Source organism: Hermetia illucens, chromosome 5, assembly GCF_905115235.1.
Source record: "Hermetia illucens chromosome 5, iHerIll2.2.curated.20191125, whole genome shotgun sequence".
In the NCBI taxonomy this organism is placed as follows: Eukaryota; Metazoa; Arthropoda; class Insecta; order Diptera; family Stratiomyidae; genus Hermetia; species Hermetia illucens.
Genome location: NC_051853.1, coordinates 75048490 through 75074051, shown reverse-complemented (window position 1 = coordinate 75074051; position 25562 = coordinate 75048490). Strand labels below are relative to the sequence as shown.

The window sequence follows — 25562 nt, the reverse complement described above, 5'->3', positions numbered from 1 at the left end:
ATACATAGATATAAGTTTCATCGGCGTCATCCTCTCTGGCGCATCACAAAGTATTTGGAAAGGTGCATAATCAAACGGCCCTCTAGTGCCCATCACCACTCATATCGTGTACTTACTTTTGAATATTGCGTCCTCCATCTTTGGAACCAAATAAAGCACCTTTTTGCGGAAAAGATGTTCAACCAGTCTCTTCAGACATTTCAGTGAGTCTGTCTGAAGTTCTTTGGATTTGAATAGTCATCTTTCCCGGCTTTGGTATAAAGACCACAATAACCTTCTGGTAAAAGATATACACGTAGCAAGACAATCTGAAAAAATATTTCTGAGAATCTGCCCAAAGTGCTCTACATCCTCCTTTAGCATCGCTAGATAGATGTCATCCACACCAAGTGCTTTGAAGTATTCAAAGGACATTATAGCAACTCCCGTTTAAGAACTTTTATAATTCTTTATTTATTACATTTATTAAAAGTCGTAGACCGTACTTCAATTATTATTTTTCTTTTTGTTAAATTACATAATTAATAAATTTGATTCAATTTCTTTCCTTTGACGACTCATGGACGACTCCCTATTCTTTTCTTTTTTTATGTCATACCATTTAGTCATGTCAAATAAATTAAATGAATAATAACCAATTATGAAAAGTGTTAATTTCTTTAGGTTAATAATTATGCTTTTCGGACACTAAATACTTTTATCTTCTTTTTTAAGTCACAAAAATAACGTCTCTTGATATTCCAAGCTTCCTTTTTTTTAAACAAAACAATATTTCTTTTTTCCACATTTAGGTATACAATTTACGACGTTAGGCCGATATCAAGAAAGCAGACATGGCACTCTGCTCTTCACTCCTGTGGCGAGGTTTAAACTGAGTGGAGAATGCCGGTGAGTCATCTGTCCGCTGGTGTTCGCAACATTCGAAATAAATTTCGAACGCCGCGAATCCTGCCGCGCTACACCTGATTTTTCATTGGTAACCCCCGCTCCTACAGTGTCCCAATTCCCCGAAAATATTGTGTGGAAAGATTTGTAGGAACCGCCAATTCTCTCCCTCCCACTTCTGCTACCTGTTCTCTCGGATGTTGTACTATCAAGAGAAAACTCAGACTCAGCTCTGGGGTTCATGAAAGTTCCATCAAGTTTTCTAGGAGCATCCAACTTGGCGGACCCATCCCCACACGAAGTTAATTGAATTTTGCCCAATCCGTTTTCTCAGGATTCCATCTTTATATTACAAAGCAAAGCAGAGTTCTCAGAGTTGATTAGAGACTGACGGGTACAAGACGATGTGTTATTTCAGATCACCGTTACTTAGAATTTCTTATTACTATTGTACAATCAAACAGGGGGGAGCACCCTCCGTTTGCAGTCATGTAAACAGAAGGAACTATAACATTTCTCATCTTTGTCAGCAGCCTGGTTTTGAAAGATCACCGCAACTAAGTGGTGGAAACAGAATTGTTTCAGCAATTTTGACATCGGGACGCAGACTATCGATCTTGAGGATCTGTATTCACTCCTTTACTGATCCATTTTCACAGATTTTCTTAAAAAAAACCTTCGGCTCTTGAACCAGGAATATGTAAGCGGAGTCCTATAACTTTGCCAGCGTTACTGCCAATAGATAGGAAGAAGCTTTGGCATCATGCAGATTAATTTGACTAACATTTAGGTTTCTAGTAGTATAATGTGAAAACCGCCTCTAATTGAAGAATCTGCTGTGTGTAGGTCTCACCGGTGCTACCAGCTCTTTTCCAACTTCCGGCGTATGTTCCGTTTTCTTGCGTTCGTTTTCTCTGGAGCTGACGTGGCTTACTTCCCCCCCAAACACACACATTCCCCAGCCTGGCTAGCCCATACAAACGTATGTAAACAGGACACTTCAGTGACGCTCCACTTACGTGCTGGTGTTCCGACGGGATCATTTTTTGCCGCTTTTTAAGGTTTTGTGTGAAACAAAACCTTATTAGAATCGAGACGGTGTCTGTCTGTCCGTCTGTCCGTCTGTCTGTCTGTCTGTCTGTCTGTCTGTCTGTCACACCCGATTTATTCGGAAACGGCTAGACCGATTGTCACGAAAATTGGTGACAGTATGTAATCTGGTGATCCCTTTACATGCAGTAAGTGGCGCCATCTTGTGTTAAGTTTAAGGGGGGCTCCCCGTACATGTGAATGGAGGGTACAAATTTTTTTTTCACAGAATGTAGCTATGTAGGGTATCAAATGAAAGGTCTCAATTAGTACTTTTTGAATCTGGTTCAATATTTGATATTAGATGAAACATAGGGGAGTGAGGGTTCAAAATATGACCCACAAAAAGTGTAACAGGTCTCGTTCTCAGAACCTATCCAACCGAAAAATCTGAAAAAAATCACAATGGTGCATCTCTACGAAATCTAGGCCTCAAAATATATCCGGTTCCGATATCTGCGCAAATAAAGTTAATAATAGTATATTTCCACATTTAAGAAATTTACCCGGCACCCCCCCTTATGTTCATCCCAGAAGTACAAAATTTGGCATGCATGTAATGAAGAATATGATGCATAGTTTGGTCAAGTTTGAAGAAAATCCAACTATTATTAACAAAGTTATAGGGGGTGAAACTTTACAATTTTTTGTGAATTTCGTGCACTCTACAACCCGCATGACGTCATCATCACATATCAATTCCTCAATACCACAACGAAATGAATTCTTATGAATTGGGTCGCAGACAATTATTTTGTTTTAGTTTTTTAGTTATTTGTCAACCAGACATGTGTGTATGTAGGTATATAATATATGCGTGCTAATGAACTTTGCGGGTAGTGCCTAATTCAGTTAGATATAAGACGTAAATCGGAAATATGGGTACGATAAATTTAGATACGTGCATATATGTGTACAGTAGGTAATAGGCAGTTTGTTTGTTTAGGGTGAGCGTGATATCTATGGCTCTAATATGTACGTATGTCTCGTAGTTTGGAAAAATATGAAGGATTATGTTGGATTTGTAACTATATACGGACAGAAAAATGTGCGTCTCTTACATAAGATGAACACAAAACCTTTATACCCGAAGCGCGAGCTTCCGGTATTCCGACTTGTTCTGTTTTCTAGATAGCTCTCGTAGTTGACCGTTGTCAGCCAGGTAGATGGAAACACTGCTTGTTTTGGACAATTATTATATGCCACAAAACCTAAAAAAGTACATAAATGTGTGTTTAGCTTTCTATAAATCTGCGATTTTTTATGTGAAAAACGAAAGACTTAAGCGAGTAACTCGAAATATTAACAAGTTTCTTTTTGTTTCTCTTAGAAAATTTGGGTCTTCAGATTTTTATTGAGACTTTTTAAATTTATATTTGAGCTTTCTAAGAAATTATCATATTTTTCGAATCATCAATAATATTGGTTAATATTAAATTAATTTTCAATTTAGAAAAGAGCAGGAAGGAAGGCATCGATTTTTAAAGATAATTTGATGAAAATACCATCATATAATGTCACACCTACATTTCCACCTTTTTTATTTAAATTCTAATTCAATGCTCCATTTACGCGCTCTCAATGACTGATTTTAATTACGCCGATGTTGCAACCAATGCACGAATATGCACCTCGCCATGGCCCATTGATTTTATTTTAATCACATATATGTATGTATGTTCACGTGCTGTGAAATGTTGCCTTTAAACCTGAAGAAAAGAAAAGAGGAGAAAATAACTTTCGTTACATCCGGCGTGGTTTCCGATTATTCGAATATCTTGGCACCGTCATACCACAGGTGAATGAGTGGCGCTCTCAGGTGTGTGTATGCATGCACAATGGACTATCTGCGACCGCGCAATTTTCACTTTCTTAGGAAGTTGCTGCTTGCGTCGCTGTCGATTGTGAAAGAGGGGCCAGTATGTATGCTGGAATGTGAAACACATCTGTTAGAATTTGCCTCTAGCACGGGATTTAGCGGGCGCTGTCTCAACTTGTCAAGCGCTCCTCCAGTTTGCAGAAATGTTATATTCGTGACGGTCAACTTCAATAGCGATGTAATAAGTTATTGAGTGCAGTACGAATATCTGCGAAGAGAGTTTAAGAAAAAATAGCAAAAACAAAGCTAAAAAGCTGGAAACCTGACTACTGCATCATCCATTTAGTGGTAGTAGTAGTGGCGGTTACTTTGGGGAAATCCTCTGGTTTTGTTTTGGTTATTTTTGTCTTAGTCGCGTCGCGCCGGGCCGTTATGTTACGGATGAAGTTGAAGGACGTTTCGTAAACTGCAAACATCTCAGCTTGGCGGAATTCATGAAAGTGTGTGACGAAAAGTTGCAGTGGTCGGGGTTTGTGCAAGTGCTTAGTCATTGCGGATTACATATGCGTCCGCATTCGAGGTAAGTACGAGTGCCCCGATTATACACTTTCTGGGATACATACTTCCATATGCAGGCGATAAAAAGTTTGAGAGAAGAACTGTAAACATGTTAAGAGTATTTGATTTGATGATAGCAGGTGAATAAATGAAATGTTATGGTACATTTGATCTAACCCCTTATTTGTGAGATATGTCTTCATTGCGAGTATTTCGTTGAAATATTTGGGTTTAATGTAAATATTGCGAGAGCTATATCACTTTCCCGGTACCTAGTTAAAAGCTTATTTTCGGGTATTTAAATTTTCCACAAAAAGTTTAGTTGTTTCCTTAAACAGTAAAGTTTGCATTTATATGAAAACCACGTACTATTTAGATTAAATGAAATGTGCTTACATTTTGTTAAAATTTAGATATGAAAACGTTGCAGAAACACCAACGATTCAATATACTCATTTATGTATATTTTGAAACTTATCTTAGAAGAAATAATTCAGATTTTTAACAACTTGCTCAATATTCCGCACATGTCAAGTGCTTACCCAGTTTCAGTAAGTATTCATTGAACACGAAGTGTTTATGTCAAGCAACACTTGATGGGAGGCCCAATCTGCAATCTAACGGAAAGAAACTGCAGTGAAATGACCTTGCCTTCCTTAGTTGGCCATAATTTGCCGTTAAATTGCTAATGTTTCACTCGTGTTGGCGATTCTATTATTTTGTTGCGATGCGACGTGCTAGCAATGGTGATGATAAATCATAATCAAAATTTGGGTAGGTATAATTAGCTTCGAAATTATTACATTTATATACATATGGGTTTCCATTAGTATGAAAGCGGATGCCCTATATAAGCACAGAATATTGAATAACGTCATACAAGTTTTCGGAAATGTTAATCAATTACAGATCGCAATATTTAATGGCAATTTACCTCTGGAGGTTAGAAGAGCTGCAACTAAATAAAATAATTTGAGTGTTCCATCTGATTTCAACCTAAGATGATAGATAAGTTGCAATATTATATCATTAGCGATCAAAAGATTATCATCCATTAATCTATCTTCTCTCCCCGTTGAATGGCAAGCTAATTAGCATATTAGAAATGCCACAAAGTACCCTCGGAAATTAGATAATAGCTTTTGCGCAAATTATTTGAACCGCTACCATTTCACATTAAAAAAAAAATGATTGAATCTTTTGCTTACATCGTACTGTCTTCACCCATAAAAATAATCCATCAAGCTCGCAACTTCAGATATGAAAGACTTTGCAGATGTATCATTTTCATTGTCCAGGATTTAAGAAAATACTAGAAATGTTCTCTCCTTACTGTCGAACGAGGCTAAGAGGGGTAGAAATTTGTGGACAAGCACCAAGCAACCTGTAAATTTCGAAAATTTATTTTTACCGAATTGCCCACAACGCCATGAATAGGGCGATGGCGACGGCCTTTATCAATCGAAAACAGTTTATAATTAATTTCAGCAATGTATCAATGGAGGTTTTCGATATAGAAAAGAATGCCTTCTTTAAACATTACATGCAGTTCATGGGAGGCTCTCCAAAGTGAACGTTTGGTCTGAATGTGATGGGGAGGCAGCTGGTAATAAAAACTGTAGACGGTACATCCCGGGTTGTTCTTCGCAAAATGCCAATATCGTCAGCGTAGACCAGTAGGTGGGTAGACTTGAGGAGAATGGTGCCTCTTACATTGAGATTTGCATCGCGGATCGCGACTAAATAAGATGATGGGGCATCCCCTTGTCTTAAAACGTTCTTGATATTGAATGGTCTCGAGAGTGATGCTGTTGCTTTTATCTGACTTCGAATATTATTCAGGGTCAGCCTAATCAGTCTTATCAATTTCGTTGGGATACCGAATTCTTTCATGGTCGTGTGCAGTTTTACCCGAGCTGTGCTGTCATATGCGGCTTTAAAAACGATGAAAAGATGGTGCAACTGATGGTCATATTCCAGCAGTTTGTCTATCGCTTGCCGCAGAAAGTAAATTTGCTCTGTTGCTGATTTGCCTGGAGTGGACCCTCTTTGATATGGGCCAATGTTTTCAGAACATATGGGGCTATCATGCCTAACAAGATAGCGGAGAATATCTTATAGATGGTACCTAGCAACGTGATACTTCTATAATTGATGCTCTGCGTGATATCCCCCTTTTTATGTAAGGGACAGATAATTTCCCGTTGCCAGTCGTCAGGCACTGATTCGCGGGCTGGTGTAGTTGGTCGCCTCCATAATTAACCAATTCGGCTGTAATTCCATCTGCTCCTGGTGACTTATGTTTTTTTCGAGAGAATCTTGAGTCTGCTGTAAGTCTTCCATGCAACTCGCTCAAGGAAATCTTGAGCTTTCCGTAAGTCTTGAATGCAACTCGCTTGAGGAAATCTTGAGTTCTCGTTTTGCGTAGAGGTCCACCAATTCAATATCCCTAAAAACTGATTTTCTGGGCTGGATCATCCTCATCCATACGGCTTAAGTACCCCGCCCACCGTAACCTATTGAGCCGAATTTTTTTCACAACCGAACGGTCATGGTATCCCTCATAGATTTCGTTATTGTGTAGGCTAAGGAATCATCCATCCTCATCTAGGGGGCCAAAAATTCTTCAGAGGATTCTCCTCTCGAACGCGGCCAAGAGTTCGCAATTTTTCTTACTAAGAACCCAAGTCTCCGGGTAATACATGAGGACTGGCAAGATCATAGTCTTGTACAGTAAGAGCTTTCACCCCATGGTGAGACGTTTCGAGCGGAACAGTTTTTGTAAGCTGAAATAGGCTCCGTTGGCTACCAACAACCGTGCGCGGATTTCATCTCGGCGTCTTCAGTTGTCGGATATCCGATTTCTCTCTTTGTCTCCGCACAATAAGCATTGAGGTCTATAACACTTCATCTTGCTGACTTGTTGGTAAAACGGCCGCGCCTGGTGCGGTTGCTGTACTTTTTGAATTCACAGCCCCTTTTGGTTCTCCTACGATTGCTTTTCTCTGTCAGTGAAGTCCCTTTTCCGTTCGCCGGATTTCGTGATAAGTCTCTGCGCGTGCCCACGTTCTTTGAGAATGCAACGTTATTCTGTATGCAGCATTCTTCCGTTCCGTTGCTAGCTTACATTCCTCATCGAACCACCCGTTCTGATTTTTCTTGCGGTTGGGGCCAAGTATGTTTGTGGCCGTATCAATGATAACGTTTTTAAAGTGGTTGTGAAGATCATCCAGGACCTATGTTGTCCGCGGTTATTGCGGCTTTGTTTTGGATGACTTCGACCTATACTACCCATTGAACCAAATTACATTCAAAATGAAAGAAACTTTATGAAGCAATGTCATTAACCAGAAAGCTTGAACAGCATTTACAATGAAAACACTTTAGTAGAGAGGTTTTAAAACGATACTTATGCTTTTAAACTTCCGACATATTATGTCACTTATTCACTGTTGCAATTACAAATAACCTCTTTTTTTAGGGTTTTGAACAAAAAGGATCATCTATTAAACTTAAAGATGGATTTAAAACCCCAAAAAACCGTTACTTCTAGTTCTACGCGTTTTTCACTCAAAATGGGAGTTATAATCTGTAAATCATACCAACTGGGGTTTTTCTTCAAATTACATTTTGTCTTCATTCACCCTCCGTTCTCGTCTTGTGCATAATCCGGTTTATTTACAGTATTGTTAATTATATCAATACTATTTACTAATGCCAAATTTTATTATTCCAATGATGGAATTTTCCCTACTAAAAATACGATATTAGTAGAATATAAGGGGGTTTCATATTAAAATCGATTCAATGTCTGTTTGTCCGTCTGTCATCGTTGGAAGGTGGAAAGGTTTAAAGTCTACTGCAGGCTGCAGCCACGCAGTTATAGGAGACTCTTACTACTAAAGCATTGCATCGCGGGGCTGAATCAGTTCTTGGGGCTCATTATGGTTCTCTCCCTTTCTTGTTTTCTTCGCAATTCTTCTTGGATAAGCTGTTGGTGAATGGTTTTCAGCTCCCTTACAACTTGATTCCAAGCCTTCGTTGACCAGCATGAACCCCACAATATTTTCCTGCGATTTGCCTGCGATCACCTCCAGCTTAGTTCGATGCGTAATAAACTTGGGGCAATCAAATACAACACGCTCCGCGTTTTCGGCCACGGTACTACATTTTGGGCAACACGGTGACTCATCGTCACCAAATCGATATAGATAGGACTGATAACCTCCATGACCACTTAAGAACTGCGTTGGCTCCTAGCTTAATTCCCCATGGTTTCTTTCAGTCCATCTTCGAATGTGCGAAATGATGCGGTAGGTCCAGCGACCAGTTTGTACCTGCTAGTTGCTGCCGAAATACGCTACTCCCTGATTGCATATATTTTGTCGTAGAGACGCTGACCTTGCTTCGCCAAAATGTCTATGGGATTATCGTTGACAGTACTTATGGTCCACCAATGTCCGGATTTTTTCAACCAGGAATTGATTTCCTATGTTGTTTCAGTTGCGTAGGTCTCGATCTCGTCTAAGTAATTCGCAACTACTGTTATCCCGATAACATCATCACAAAGCTAATGGTTGTCATGCTGTTAGGAAGGCGTAGCGTTCCCACTCCATCTCCCAAGAAAAAATTCAACAATGATGCATACAGTGTACTTTGGGGCCTGTAGTTTGGCTAGAGCCTTTTTCGTCCACTTTACAGTGTTAACCTTTTCAAAACCGATTTTATTTTTGATATTGGGTGAAACGCAGGGGAATGAGGACTCGAAATGTATGCCTCGAAAAGCGAAACAGGTTTCGTTCTCAGAACCTATCCAACCGAAACATTCGAAAAAAATCACAATTGTACGCCTATTCGAATTCTAGACCTGAAAATATATCCCGACACCAATTCACCTTCTTTTTGAATGGCGCGACAGGCCAAATCGGCCCTTGGGCTCCAGGATAGACTTCATCCAGCCATATCGATCTTTCAATCGGGTTCTCCAGTTGCAAAATTTTAGCAGGTTTTTACTGGCCTCGTTCACTGTCCTCCCAAGCACCGTTTGCGTGGCTTTCCCACTGGGCCATCCTTCAGATTGGTGTTTGAGTACACTGTTAGGTATTCGCTTATCGTCTATCCGTTCTAAGTGACTAGTCCGCTGCAACTTTCATAGCTTTACTACTACTGATGCTGCTGGGTCGTCATAGAGCAGGTATAATTCATAGTTGTATCTAATTCGCAAATCGGCCCCATCTTTTACCGGTCCAAGTATTCGACACAGAACTTTACGTTCGAATGTACCAATGAGACTTCTTGAGCGCCTGCGTTAGTGTCCACGCTTAGGTAGCACAGGCCGTATTATGGTCTTCTAGATTCAGAATTTATTTTTCCTGTGCCCCCTTTTACTTTTCATTATCCGTAGGACTGAGTAGTATAATTTGTTGGCCATCATTAATCGTCTCTGAAATTCTTTCTCATTACCATCTTTCGCTCCTAGGTACACATTAATTGCTAGGCCGACTTCTTGCGCTGCTTCATTCAGTGTAGGAATATTTCCTTGGCGTCTGGAATTGAACGTGCCACGATGTTTATGTCGTCAGCGAATCCCACTATTTGCGAAAATTGGTAGAGCAATGTTCCCGAGGTACCTAACTCCAGTTTGCGGACAACATATTCAAGAGCTAGGTTAAAAGGCATGGAGGTGAGACCATCTCTTTGCTTTAATCCGCAGTTCGCTTCGAAGAATGGTGTTAGTTTATCACGCATCTTTACATAGGATTCAATCAGTTCAGTCCTTCGTACCAGTTTTTCCGTTAGGCGGAACGCATGATACGATATAGTACTTCTTGTTTGATGCTATCATACGCTTGAAAGAAGTCAATGAAAAGCTGATGCACATCGAAATTGAACTCATAACACTTTTCCAGTAGTTGCTTCACCGTGAAAATTGGGTCCATCATGGATCGTCATCCTTTTCGAAATAATAATAATCGTTGGCGCAACAATCCATATGGATCAGGGCCTTGAAGTGTGGTAGAGCCCTTCATTCAAGACCGTAATGGTACACTATAGTACACTGTAGGAGGCAATGTGGTCACCATTGCGCTCACCCGAGATTATTACCCTGATTTGACTGAGGTACTCATTAACAGCTGTATCGACTGGTACCCGACGTCCTTTCCATCTCTTCCTTATATCGTCAGGGTTACCTAGGGTGTTTTCTTGGTCGTGCTTACAGAGATTTGTCTGCTGCCTATAGCTGCGAACGAAATCTTTCACCGCTCCGTATGCGGCACATACGTTTTTATTTTTCTTGTTTTCCCTTTGAGGGTCGTTCTATGTATTTACGGTAAGCTTTGTTCTTTTTGCTTGTTACATCTTGGCATTCCGGGTGCATTTGGTTTGGAAGCTGATTGTCTTTTCTACAGATGTTTTTATTCCATATGTCAGTTTCGACCAGGTTAAAGTCGTTGGATAGTTCAGTAGTGTATGCAGCCGTTATTCGCCTGTCTCTAAAATTATCAACGTCGAATTTGAGAGGCATACTCTATTTCGCATAATATGCTTTTGTTAGTTGTCATCAAAATTTTGTTTGTTCAGAATCACAATTGGCTCCACGTAATGATCTTCCGTAATGCTGGTTGCAGCCGTTTTTCGATAAGAACATGGTCAATTTGATTGCATGTACTACAACTCACGATTTCTATGTCCCTTTATGAATGTCACGATGTAGGAAGCAGGTAGAGCCTACCGTTATGTTCTTACGGCTAGCGAAGTCAATAAGACGCAGCCCGTTGTCATTCGTGTCCTAATGGAGGCTGTGCATTCCAGTCCTTGCACTATTTTTATGCTTCTAGAAGGCAGGGTATCATAAACTCATTCTAGGATATTGTAGAACTCGTCCATAGCTTCATTTACCTAATGAATTTTATTACCCCTAACTTATCGTGTCACTGCCCAAAAATAAAGGACTCAAATCCATCAACAATTTTTGAAAATGCTCATGAGCGAAAACAAAAACAAAAGAGTAAGAAAAATATTTGCACGTGCACAGTTGTATGGGAACCGTCCATCTTACTTCTTGGGGGAGCAAACATAGATCAATTCCCAAAACTGCTGGGCGTGTTTGCTTCTACCAAGAATAATTTAGAAGCATAATTCAGTCACTGATTCCACTAAGATTTATTCATTATCATCTTCAACGGTGCAATAATCGGTATCCGGTCTAGGCCAGCCTTAGTAAGGGACTCCAGACATCTCGGTTTTAGGTCGAGGTCCACCAATTCGATATGCCTAAAAGCTGTCTGGCGTCCTGACCTACGCCGTCGCTCCATTTCAGGCGGGGTTTGCCGCGTCTTCATTTTCTACCTTTCGGGTGGGATCATCCTCATTCATACGGATTAAGTGACCTGCCTACCGTAACCTATTGAACCGGATTTTATCCACAACTTGACGGTCATGGTATCGCTAATAGATTTCGTCGTTAAGTAGGCTACGGAATCGTCCATTCTAATGTAGGGGGCCAAAAATTCTTCGGAGGATTTTTCTCTCGAACGCCGCCAAGAGTTCGCAATTTTTCTTGCTAAGAACCGAAGTCTCCGAAGAAGGACTGGCAAAATCATTGTCTTGTACAATAAGAGTTTTGACCTTATGGTGAGACGTTTCGAACGAAATAGTTTTTGTAAGCTGAAATAGGCTTTGTTGGCAACCAAAAACCTTGAGCGGGTTTCATCGTCATAGCTGTTAGTCAACGGTCGCAAAGTTGTAGTCTCCTCTCTTTATTGTTTTCGTTTGACCAGTTCGATTCGATGTTGTTCGTTCTTTGGTTTTTTTACGATCGCGTTGCCACCATGTACTTCGTCTTGCCTTCATTAATGTGCAGCCCGAGATTTCGCGCCGCCTGCTCAATGAAGGTTGGCGGTTCATCTCGGGTTGTTCTTCCTATAATGTCAATATCGACATCGTAGACCAGTAGTTGGGTGCACTTGAAGAGGATGGTGCCTCTCGCATTCATATCTGCATCGCGAATTACTTTCTCCAGGGCCAGGTTAAAGAGGACGCATAATAGCGCATCCCCTTGTCTTAAACCGTTTTTAATGCTGAAAGGTCTTTTGGGACCGTTAGCAATTTCTCCTATCTAGGGTCGAAAATCAGAACCGATAACAGCTATGAAGATGAAATCTACGCACTGTTTTTGGCTGCCAACAACGCCTATTTCAGCTTACAAAAATTGATTTGCTCGAAACGTCTTACCATTGGGTCAAATCTCTTACTGCAGAAGACTATGATCTTGTCTGTCCTGATGCATTCCTTAGAGACGTGGGTTCAAGTTAGGCAACGCGCTATAAATAGCTATTACTTTGGACCTAAGCCTCCTATCATTATGAAGTTGATTGAGAATATTCTTAAGATAATGCACTTAAAGAATATACAATAATTTTTCCTTCAATTTCCGCGGCCATCACAACTGTAGATAACCTCTTAGGGCAAATAATTAGACAATTTTTTTTCTCTAGTGGTTATTTATTTTGGCACGGACATACCGATATTTCGAGAAAAACTTGTTCCTTTCGTCAGTGCTACACGTCGGCTCATAATTGGTTTTTCAATAGTTTATATACTACTCTAAATTTATGCTGCTATTCCAATTAATCCTAACAAGACTATTATATTACTCAAAGTTATTCCTACAACTTGCAAGGAAAGTTAATAATTTACCTTCAACGGCGCAACAACTGGTATGCAATCTGGGCCTGCTTTAGTAAGGAAATCCAAACATCCCAGTTTTGCGTTGAGGTGCAATTTCTTTCTTTGTCTGTCATACATATTTCCCTTATAGATTTTGCGGGCTAGATGATCCTTATCCATACAGATTAAGTCACGCACCGACTACAACGTATTGAGCCGGATTTTATCCACAACCAAACGGTCATAGTATCGCTTATAAATTTCGTCGTTATAAAGGCTACGGAATCGTCCAGTCTCATGTAGAATACAAAAAAAGCTTTGGAGAATTCTTCTCTCAAACGCGGCCAAGAGTTTTCATTTTTTCTTGCGAAGAACCCAAACTTCTGAGGAATACCTGAGGACTAGCAAGACTATTGCCTTGTCCACCAAAGCTGGTAGCTCTGTAAGCTTGAAAAGGATGGTGCCACTCATATTTACCTCAGCATCACGAATCACTTTTTCCTGGAGTAAGTTAAGCTGGGTGCACAATAGGGCATCTCCTTGTCTTATAACGCCGTTGATGTTAAATGGTCGCGAGAGTAGTCCTGTTGCTTTATTTGGTCTTGCACGTTAGTCAAAGTCAGCCTAGTCAGTCTTATCAGTCGGGATATTTAATTCCTTCATTACCGTGTACAGATTTTTCCACGCTATGCTGTCATCAGCCTTGAAGTCGATGAAAAGATGCTGCCACCGATGACTATATTCGACAGTAGTTCAATCGCTTGCCGCAGAGAGAAAATCTGATCTGTTGCTGATTTGCCTGGAGTGAAGCCTCTTTGGTATGGGCCAATGATGTTCTGGGCTTATGGAGCTATCTAGCAAGATAGCGGAGAATATCTTATAGAAGGTATTCAGCAACATGATAACTGTGCTATTGCTACACTGCTTGGTATCCCCCTTTTATGTATGGACAGTTGTTAGGCATTGATTCGCTATCCCACACCTTCAGCATCAGGTAATGAATCGCTTGGTTTAGTTGGTCGCCTCCATATTTACCCAGTCCGGCTGTAATTCTATTGAATCCTGGCGACTTATGATTTTTAAACGGAAAATTGCTCGGACTGTTTCTTCTATGTTTGGAGGGTCGGAGAATTTGTCCATCGTTTTCAGTTGTCGGGACCTCCAACTCAGCGATATTTTGGTTGTTCAGCAATTATTTAGAATACTCAATCCACCGCTCCAATACGCCTATTCTGTTGGAAATGAGTTCGATGGAGTTGGTGATAAGTCCTCACGCGTGCCCGCGTTCTTTGAAGTTACAACATTACTCGGTATTCGGCATTCTTCCGTTCCATTGCTAGCTTACATTCATCATCATGCGATTGGGGCCAAGTATGTTTATGGTCATATCAATAATAACGTCGTTGAGGTGGTTGTGAAAATCATTTGTCGATACTTCATCTCCAGGACCTCTGTTGACTGCAGTTATTGCGGCATCCATTTTCCCCCAATAGGTGTTACAAAGGGCTGTGCTGTGGATGGCATCAATGTTAACTGTTACCTGCTTGTCAAAACAGATTCTAGACGGTGTTCTTATTCCAGCTAGAAATACTATGCCAAGGAGATAGTGATCCAAGTCTATATTGGCCCCCATGTGTTCTGACATTCATCATGGGTGAAAAGTGGCGGCGTTCAATCAACACGTGGTCAATTTGGTTGAAAGTGGCCCTGTCTGGTGGAGTCCACGTTTGCTTGTGGAGCGCTTTCCGCGTGAACCCGGTACTTCCCACGACCATTTAGTGCGACACCGATAACTGAATAATCCGCAGTCCGTTATCATTGGTATCCCTATGTAAGCTTTAGGAGGCAATGAATCGCCGGATACGGACTCTGTTTTGGCTGTTAAAATCTCCAAATATGATTGCAATATCATACCTGGGACTGGCTTCAATGAATGTGTTAAGGTGGTCAGTACAGGAGGAACCAAAACTTCCGTTCCCTGGGAAAAATCTCACGTTGCCGAGATTTACGAATGAGAAGAAGTAACAAGTCGGTAAGGACTCCAGGAGTTGCGCGTCAAGGGCTCCGGCTTTACTTCGATTTAACGTCTGTTTGGAGGAACAGTCTATATCCACATATTAGAGTGCCTTGCCATCAGCCGCAACTTGCAGAACTGTACAGGGTAATATACGATTCCGAACGGTGGGCCCTTTTTTCCGCCCCTCCCTATGAGGGATCAAGGAAAGGCTCAAAGGATCAAGCAGGCTCCATCGTGATAGTTGCTCAATCAGAAAGGATAATTAATTAACATTGCATATGATATTCAAATTGAATCAAAAGCCAAAGAATGCAAGGAAGGATTCTGTATCAAATACAGTATGGTTTAAACTTTTCGATAGTTGTTTATTGCCACAAATTGTCCCCATGACGAAGTTGCAAAAATTTCTTTGAAAATCAGACTAAAACACTTTTATTAGATTTCAAAAAGCCAACAACTTTGCAATGACATGAAATATGGTATAATGTCTTACACGACGCATTAATTTGCGGTGCGAACAGAGGAAGATAATGCAAGGTCGAAGTTCACCATGTTAGCATTGCAACTTTTCACTTAATTTGAAAAGAAAAGCTTTCTCGTCTCACCTAGTCTCCATTTAACTAGCTTGATAAGCAAAATGTGTGTGATGATAGTCACGCAGCAGCCGGTTGTGAAATGAATTGGAATTCCAACGTGCCTTCTTTTAATTTGTTATGCGAATGCTCGTACCATTCGCAATAATTAATGCCTACAGAGATAATTCATCTGTAATTGAATTGAAGCTTTCAAAAAGGTCCACTCGGACTGATCATTTCCCTTTGGAAAACCCGCTTACTTGACTCAAGCAATTTTCGCAATTAATATTTTTTAAAAATAATTCGAACAACAATTACACATTTTCAATTTATCATGAAATTACTCAAGAGATGTGTAGTATCTCGCGAAATGTTGCATGTGTGATTTATTGTTGTAACAAATGACCTACTACCAGACATTTCGCATCCACGGAATCTTGCAATTCGCTTCATATTAACATATGTGTGCAAGTGCAGTGTATTATCATCGCAAATCATTACGGAATTTGCAACAATTCAATGGACGAATAATCTGTTCGCAATTGCTGCAATTATGCGTACGCATACAAAGTGTGGTACTAGTTGAGTTCCATCTGAAGCTTTAATTATGGACACATTTTATTGCTCTTTTACGGGAAAAACTAGATATCGGTGTGATAATTTTTCTGTTTATCTGTTTATCTATACATGTTGTCGATGACGAAACTTCCACTCAAAATATAATTATGAAAGTGTGTTTTAGAGTACTCTCAAGTGCCTGAGTCAATTTCTTAAGCTTTTCAAAAACAATTTCCTCAATGGATTAGTAAAGGCTGGACATTTGAAGTACGGCAAATTGCTCATTTTAGTTACTGTTACCTCCTTGGTTTGTTACCAGTTGGGTAACGAACAAACTTTCATACAGATAAAAGCAGTAAATACCATAATATGATATGTATGCAAAACATTCCACTATTTCGTTTTGGTTTTAGGCGTATATCAAAACTATGTCAGACTTCATAAATCTTGTCAGACCAAGGGTATCCCATAATTTTTTTCAAATATTAATCTTTTTATTTGTAAGCAGTTTATAGATTGAGTTTTATCCATTTTTAAGGTTTTGTGTAAAACAAAACCTTATTAGAATCGAATCGATGTCTGTCTGTCTTTTTTTGAAACCACTCCTATGTATCGCACTCAGTTCAAGAGCATTACATGATATGCGAAATGTCTTTCACAAAATAGGGGTGACATAAAACAAGTTCGAGCTCACCACCATGGCAATAAGTAGCCTACAAGTATACCGTGACCCTCCCACGTTCGGTATTATCCTTGCCAGGGCCATACTCGCCGTACATACCTTGCCAGAAGCATATTCCACATGTTGTTTAAAACATACCTTCGCGTGTATCATCACTTCCAAGTGTTTGATGGTCGGCATTGCCGATTCTAATACGGTCGTAATTTTGCTTCCGACGCTTTATGACGAGGACCGCTTCCGTTTTTTCCTCCGCAAGTGCCAACCCAGTGCTCACTAACCAAGCATTAACAGCACTGATTGCTTCGCAAGACTATATCTCAAAATCCTCCTAATGCTTTACGACTGTAACCAATGCTATATCATCGGCACCACCCACCACCGTGGCCTCCTCCGGAACCAGAAGCATAAGTATATCATTGTGCATGATGTTCCATAGTAGTGGGCCAAGTATGGAGCTTTTTGGGATACCTGCGGAAACAACATATTCCTTGGTTCCATAATCGGTGCCTCACCTTAAAGTCCGTTCTCGCAGGTAGCCATCGATAATAGCTGCGAGATAGGTGCACATCTTAGTCGTGTCACGGCACTTTCGTATAAGATTCCAATTGGCCGAATTAAATTGCATTCCTCACATGCAGGGCCACCACCATGCAATATGTACTAGTACTCCTCCTTCCATGTATTGCATATTTGGCCAAACCAGTAACCATTTTGATGGCTTCAATGGTTGGTCTGGCTTTACAGAACCCGTACTACCGTATCAAGAAGACATATGGGTCTATACCAGGAGGGTTTACCTGGAGGTTTACTAGTCATATGCAGCAGTACCAACTTCTGCCGCTTCCATGCTATGGGGAATATCCCCTCGGACATGCGAGTTTCGAAAAATTCAGCGAACATGCCCGGTCTGGATTTTACTGCGAGTTTAAGGGGTCTGTTCGGTATGCCGACCAGGCCCGAAGCTTTGTTATCACCATTTCTGCTGTAGAACTCCAACAACTCGTCCGTGGTTACTGCAGGATTTGCCGTCACATTCAGAGATCTCTAAAATGTCAGTGTCCCTCTCTTGCTGGGCAAATAACCCTTGGATGATTTTCAACAAGTGAGCAGGGCACGTGATTTGTGGGGATGACTGGCATGTCAACCATACCATCATAATTCTATAGGCGCTTCCCACGGATTTACATCCGCTTCCGAGCAGAGCCCTCTAAAACATTCCCTCTTGCTCTGCTGAATGGTAAGCTTGAGGTTTTTGTGGGCTACCTTGTAAATATGCTCCTTTTGTCCCTGATCCAAGAAGCTTCTGTCTTCTAATGCTTTTTCATGCCCTTCTCGACTTTAGGTATCCCGTTTCCCTGGTCTGTGGCTCCCCCCTTAGTTCAAAGATGATTGTTTGGTGGTATTGTAGTCCTCGCCAACGCGGCAGTTCATACCACATAGCAGTGCAGGGCTGTCAAAGGTCAGGTCTACGATTGGCCAAATCAAAATTCCACAGGGCAAAAACTTCAAATAGACTTCGACCCCTTGCGATACTCTCCCTGCTTCCCCACTCGTGGTCCCAAGCGTTGAAGTCAGCGGCAATTGTAGTTCTTTCCATTGCATCAAGGACAACGTTGGCTAACATGTCTCCAAATTCAGACAATATCAGACTGAGTGGGGCGTAGCAGCTGCACATGTACCGCTTATTTTCGCCCACACGAAACCACTGGCCGGCTGATTCATGGAGCATTGTATAGCTTGGCGACAGCACGCCCATGTCGCCGCTCCACCAGATGAGTCAGTGACTCATGCAATACAGTCAGGGTTTCTGTAGGGTTCACTTATGATGACAATTTCCATTTGAGATTCATAAGTATTCTGCTCAAATAAAGCTTGAAATAAAGCTTGAAAATGCATGTGAATATCAAGGAATTTTTAAATTCGAAGTATATGCGCATGGGAAAAAATTAATAGAAAATTTCCCAAACAAGATGGACACAAAACCTTTATACAGGGAGGGGGAGGGGCGCTTCCGACTTGTTAAAATATTGCATCTAATTTAACCGGTTTCTAGTCCTTTATTGGTGAAATTTGCTAAATAATATATCAATTGAAATTCGCGTGAATCTCGTGAAAGGAGACTAAAAGGGATAGAGATTTGTATACCATACCTTGGAGCCGGGCTGATTTTTCGTATACGACCTTTTACTTTCATCAACGCAACGGTTTATGATTGTATTCTAGAATATGCTAAAACTGGTTGTCGGAATTATCGAGGACTTCCAAAATGGTTGCTTGCTCCAACTTCAGAGGGGCAGCCTGAATATTCTGGGGTCAAGATTGTGGGGCCGCCTCTCCCTCTCCATCATAAACCCGGGAGTAAGCTTGCCGATCGATACCCACTGTATCCACTATGTATACACTCATGTCGTGGAAATCGGTATCAACCGAGATGTTGACTGTGAGATCCCGGTTCAGAATAAGAAATATTACGATAGTACAGTGGTTGGTACCCAGTAGGGGATTTGTAACACAGAGAAAAAAAGGTTCGTTATGAACAATTAAATATAGTATTTGAAATAACTAGACCGGTTTTGATTTACCGACAGTCTTTTGCTGGAGCACGTATGCCACTGAAGAAAGGAACAAGTCTCGTCTCGTCTAATTATTTCAAATAATTTGATCACTAGAAATACTGCAAAAAGCGGATCGACGAGCATGAGGAATTGGAGGCCGCAATGAATGGGGGCGAAGTTCTACCTAATTTGAATAGAATGATTAGTCACTCTAATATTTGGATGCGGCTGCTCGGGCATATAAAACCGAAATTATCTCAACCATCAATCGATCTGTAGACCAACGAAGTTCATTGCTTGACATGTTTAGGGTTAGAATATCCCGATAGATATAAGTTGATGAAATCTAAAGGTTTTTTCGTGGTTTTGCGTTATTTGACGTTAAAGTACTCTTCTTTTTAAACCATTCCGAATTTACTTTTGTTGAGCCACAACTCAGTTTATTCTGCACCTACAAGAAAATTAAAAGGTTCATTCGTTTTGCAATTAACTATGTTTTGTTTCTGCTGTTATTTCTGTATAAAATACATGGTTTTCGAGTTATTTACCAAAAACCCTTGAAAAACATGAATTTTTTCGATGAAGAAACGGCATGTTTGAACCTGAATAATTCGAAAACTACTAATTGTACGGAAGATTTTCGTAAAACATTTTTGCATAGAATTGACCATTTAATTGATTTCTGCAGCTATTTTAGACATAAAATTTTCCAACCCGAGAAGCGGGAAAGCGCACATCTTCGCCATATAACTTTTGTTACTTATGCAACCTTTATCAAGGAGCGTAAGCACATTTCAAATACTAACTCGTGCCCTAATACTATAGCTAAAGATCGTTACCATTTTCTAATTTTCTAATCTCTAACTCAGAGGGAATCGCTACCCTAGTGCCGTATAAGATCCGTTAAAAGGGGATATTATTAATAAGGCATCATATACCCTCCCTGCTGCTCGCTGCGACTCATCCTCCATGTCTTACCTTGGAAAGGCTTAAAGGTGTCTTTGAAGAAGCAAAATTCCATAAAAAGATCTAATTAACTGCCAATAAGAGAAAGTCAAGTCTCGGCCGATCACTGAGGTAAATCATTATATGGAATGGTTAGTACTTACTTAGATAGCCAAACAAATGGGAGTCTTTCATTTTTTAAATGAATATTTTGTAACTATTTTCCTCCTAAACTTCTGTAGGCCCGTCAAATAATACCGAAGTTTCGTTATGAAGGTAAATAATAACGCAGTAAGAATATTCCCGATATAATACGCCCCAGAACAAAAGCACCTTTGGTGGGAATTGACGTTTAAGCTTCTTACAAACAGAATAATTGCCGAGGATAAGTAAAAAATACACAAATATTTTTACATCTAAAAGATTCAACTTCCAATTTGTCATCTTGTTTTGAACTATCGTCGAAGAAGTTTACATTTTAGTGCATAGTTTGTCTGCAGAACCAATTTGCCGACTTTTCTGACCTTCAATTGAAATCGAATTTTGGGATAAATTTAGCTTTACCCATTTGAACGCTTTCTATCAAATTAAAGGCAATAACTACTAGTACTTTTCATTCGATATAGCAACGACTACATTGGGTAAATACAAATCAACTTCTCATTAGTATCATCGTGCAATTGTTGCGGATAATTTTCATGATCTCATTAAGCTAATTTGCTTTGCTATTTCTGAACAAATAAAGTGACAATAAGCAAATCATAATCATAAAATCACAACAATTAACAAAGTTTTTTTTTGTTTCAGGTATGGATCATTTTTCCATTTCATTAATGGTAACCAATCATCGTATGTCCAAGGCTTTAATGTATGGTAGCCAATTCCATTAAGCTTAAAGGGGTCATCCCGTGTGAAGGTCGTTTTTTTCGCCTTCTTTAGAATTTTTCTGTGAAGAACTGGATAAAGATACAAATACGAATTTTTCACAATATATTTACTTATTTCTTGAGCGTACGTATTATTTTTTCCAGCCCGATAGCATAGTTCATTATTGAAATATAGTGCAATTTATACACCCATCGATCATCTTAAAGAAAAAAAGTAAACGGCATTTTAACGTACAGACCTAGCTACAGTCCGCAAACTAGGATTATTAAAAAATATTAAAAGCTAAATTTTTGGTGACGTGTTAAACTTTTCTTTTGTGAATTTTTTAAGACTTCTTTAATGAATAAAAAAAACTACTGAATAAATCGCAATTATCCTAGTTTGCGGACCGTAGAAATATGTTCTGAATAAGCCGTGAAAATTCCAAAGAATTTCGTTGGATAGATTTTCGACTATGGTGGCAGCCGATTTTCAACATGCAGTTTCAAGAAAAACGCATTTAAAAAATTCGATGCGATTTTTAGCCATAAAACCCTAACTGACCATTAATCTGCCATACCTAGTCCATAAACCTTAGGTTTCTTCAAAAAACACATGTACAGCCTTGGCTTCAATTCTTGTCCTTTTAGCGTCATTCGAACCGATAAATACGAGCTTTATTACCCATCGACATAAATCTGGCATGTGAGTGATCACGTGTTTAACACTATAATTTCTGAACGACTCCGAATATCAAAAAATCACTTTGCCCATACATTTTAAACTATATCTAGATACGATTGATGCCAAAAAAATTCGATTCCGCAGATCCGACACGCGGGATGACCTCCTTAAGCTTAATATATAACACACGCTTTTTCAAGAAAGGAGAAATGTGATTTTACTTAGTAGTAAATTTATGATAAAGTTCTTTTTACGGTGTATACAGCAAACAATTTTACCACCTACATCTGAGTTCAACATCCTTGAGAGATTTGTTTACAATAGTGGGATCTATGAAAATTTCTTACTGCGTGACTTCATCTACTAAACAAGTCAAAAATGCAAATCAAACATCCTTTGTTCATATTCTGCACGGTTCTAGTTACTCATCCACAAAACAAAAGAGTCAAGCGAGTAACTTCAGTTTTGGCCTTGCATCTTCTCTGCATGCATTATTACACATTATTGTATTTTCCATGATGATGAAGAGTGCATTGCGATACAATCTGATTTTAATTTAAAGTTACAACATAACGGTCGACATCGGTGCAACATGGTCGGAACAATGAAATGCAGTTAAATATGAATGCAGTCGCTGTTTGTCATAAACGCCATCATCAACTATGTGATTTGCGATGCATGGCAAACAGTATAGTAAAAAGCGACTGAAGGCAATACGCTGAACATTCTATTTACAAAAGTGTCGATCATAACTTGTAATCATTGCATTTGAGTTATCACGGAAATGAAACAATATGGTCCATGAGTTATAATTGTAAATTGAAGTTTGGCTCTCAGGCAAGGCAGTCCATAACAACTGATATGTGCTGTTGAAAATTTCTTTCAATTGGAAATATGTAATTAAAGTGAATAAATTAAATTACTTATTCCCCATTACTTTTTAATTTCGAAAAGTAAACAAACAAAATTAGCTAATAAGTGATACCAAACCAAAGATTTAAGCCAGCAACTCATTTTTTTATTGGATTGATATAACTGCTTCATAATTCTGCATTTTTTGCAGTAATTGTTGCTGGAAGGTAATTGGCTGCCAGTTTCAGATAATAGATTGGAACTTTTGTAAAAACCCAGAGCATAGTTAGGTTGATATTAAAAGCCAAGAGTTCGGTAAAAGTTTTTGTTACTAGATTAACGGAGTTCAAGAGGAAACTACTATCTAAAACTGCCAACAAAATGAAATCGAGACAGAGATGACTTTTATGCAATTAAACTTAAAGAAAATAATCTCCTTGTAATATTTTAAATTTCAAAACTATTCGCGGTAAACTTGATTTCGCCACAATAAGGTTGTCATATTCTAAAGCATGCAGACCCAACGTCACGAATTAGATACATTTTCACTGATTGACTAGCGAAGTAAAACAAATAATGTCTGCATACCAATCTCTCTACCTTTCTTACCTTTCAAAGTAATTATCGTCATTACCCACTGACCAAAATGCAAGGTCACGTTTTCATTGCGCACAAGAGCTTATCATTTTAGCTAATCAGTGAAACGGAGTAAAATGAAAGAAACAGAAAACTAGAGACTACAAAGGGTAGATGCCGATTTATCTAAAAACGTAAGTTTCACTCCAAAATAAACATAAATTGCCACCATAATCCAATGAAATGATTAATCTTTGTTAATTTTAAAAAAGTGCAACGAACACTTATGGTAAAATGTATTACGTGATCACTCGTCATCGCAAACTTTCTTTGAAGGTTGAAGCGAATGCATAATGTCTGAAAGATCAGAGTTTGCTTTTAGATTTGAAATGGTGTTCATATGTAGCCATTCCGTGTCCATGTAACGATGCGGTATAATATGGTTACAGGTACATCTTCATTTACACTGACGCTTTCAAATATATTGCGGAGGTCTTAATTTTTTCAATGAAGTAAATATAGTGATATTTTATCTTACTTTCGGCATTAGATACCCAGAAGAATCATGTCTTGAGAAGGGTTAAAAATAGGATAAGTGAGACACACATGCGCTGATTCATTCATCATTCTTACGCTGCTTATTTATAATTTATTTATTGTTATGAATTTACAATTTTACAAAAACCGATATAAAAAAAAATGGGACAAGTATGTTGAATTTAGTGAGTATTCATTAAATTGCGCATTTCATATGTAGATAAATGAACTTGAATGAATTTTTTTGATATAAAATTGCAACTAAATTATTGTTTGCGTGAATCATTGCATGCACGGATAATAGAGATTCTGGACATATGCAGGAAACCTTGGAATTTCGGCTCCTCAACAATTATATGTTGCCATTGTAGAATGGAGTTCATTCAACTTCAGATTTTGAGTATCCATTAGGTTAAGGTAGGTAGGTATTAGTCGCCGCTCCGAGGAGCTCAATTAGCACTGTGGTGCGCCTTTTTGATGCAACAAACTTCTAAGACCATTAATATTGTGGGAAGAGTTTGGGGAACTGTTTCCCCAATATATTGAAAGACGCGTTTTTAATTAACTTAACTAATTTATTTATAAATAGTTGCAACATCAACATTAGTTGAACAACAAAAACAAAATTCAAAAGTTTTTTTTAGTTTAATAAGTGTTTTAGCTTTTACGCTACAGTTGCCGACGGCTCGGCAGAGAAGATTCGAGTCTCTGGATTGACAAACATCGTTCTTGACATTTGTCACCCCAGTCTCCTGTCAGCCCGTCAGCTGATTCCACGGCCATTCAATGCAGCCCCAGAGGCTCAAATTTTCAGAACTAGTCCGCAGCATTTATGAAGAAAAGTAGCTGTTCAACCCTGCGGCTAGAGATCACTCTGATACCCTCAAAGAATGGTTTACCGAGTATTCGCAACCTGGCTTTAGCTAAAGCTGAACAATTTAAAAGAAACTGGCTGAGTGTTTCTCTCTCTTCTCCGCAGACTCTGCAATGCGAATTGTAGGGTTTGTCGAATCGGGCGGCATGCTCTCCTGTAGGTCAGTACCCCGTGCAGATTGGCGGCATCTTGTAAATATTTGCACACGTCTGGCGCAAGATTTTTAGCGATTGGTTTTTTTTTTAGGCTGGCCAAATCTACCTTAACTTGGCACAGGTGGTGAGCCTTCGCCATCTGAAGTCCGTGGCTGGTAAGTAGTGCGAGTATATTCCACCTTTAACAGTCACCAGCGGGGTACAGACTGTGCTCAAGGAAGGGCTGCTAAGAGCAAAGTGCCGCTTGGCCAGTTCGTCAGCCAGCTCATTCCCTTCTATGTTCCTATGACCGGGAACTCAGAGGAGGGTGACCATCAGCGTGCCTTTTAGACTATTAAGCGCATCCCTGCATTGTCCCACCAGCCTGGAGAATCCTGCAACTAATGATCTAATCGATCGATCAGGCGTTTGAGGCCCAGACCTAACTCAAGCCATCAACAGACTTCAAATATCGGTGTGACGCACCACGGATGTGGACATCCCGAGAACCATCGTCAGCCAGAGCCGGCATTTCCTTGCAAAAGTCTTTTTTTTTTTCAACTAGAAGGCTGTACAGGGCTTTTAACCCTCAGTTCAGCTTCGGGTCGAGGATTACACCCAGATACTTAAATTAGAGGAAAGGACCAGATCTTCATTAATCATTTAGCCGCAGGAGGTGGAATTC

The 25562-nt window shown here is 39.6% G+C and overlaps 1 protein-coding gene across 1 annotated transcript in view; it reads left to right on the top strand.

Moving 5' to 3' along the window:
- The first annotated feature begins 3977 nt into the window (after positions 1-3977).
- LOC119657392 overlaps positions 3978-25562 on the top strand; it is a 127409-nt gene continuing 105824 nt past the window's right edge. Inside the window, exon 1 of the mRNA XM_038064280.1 lies at positions 3978-4373. The gene's annotated coding sequence lies outside the window, so the exon portion shown is untranslated. The remainder of the gene's footprint in view (positions 4374-25562) is intronic.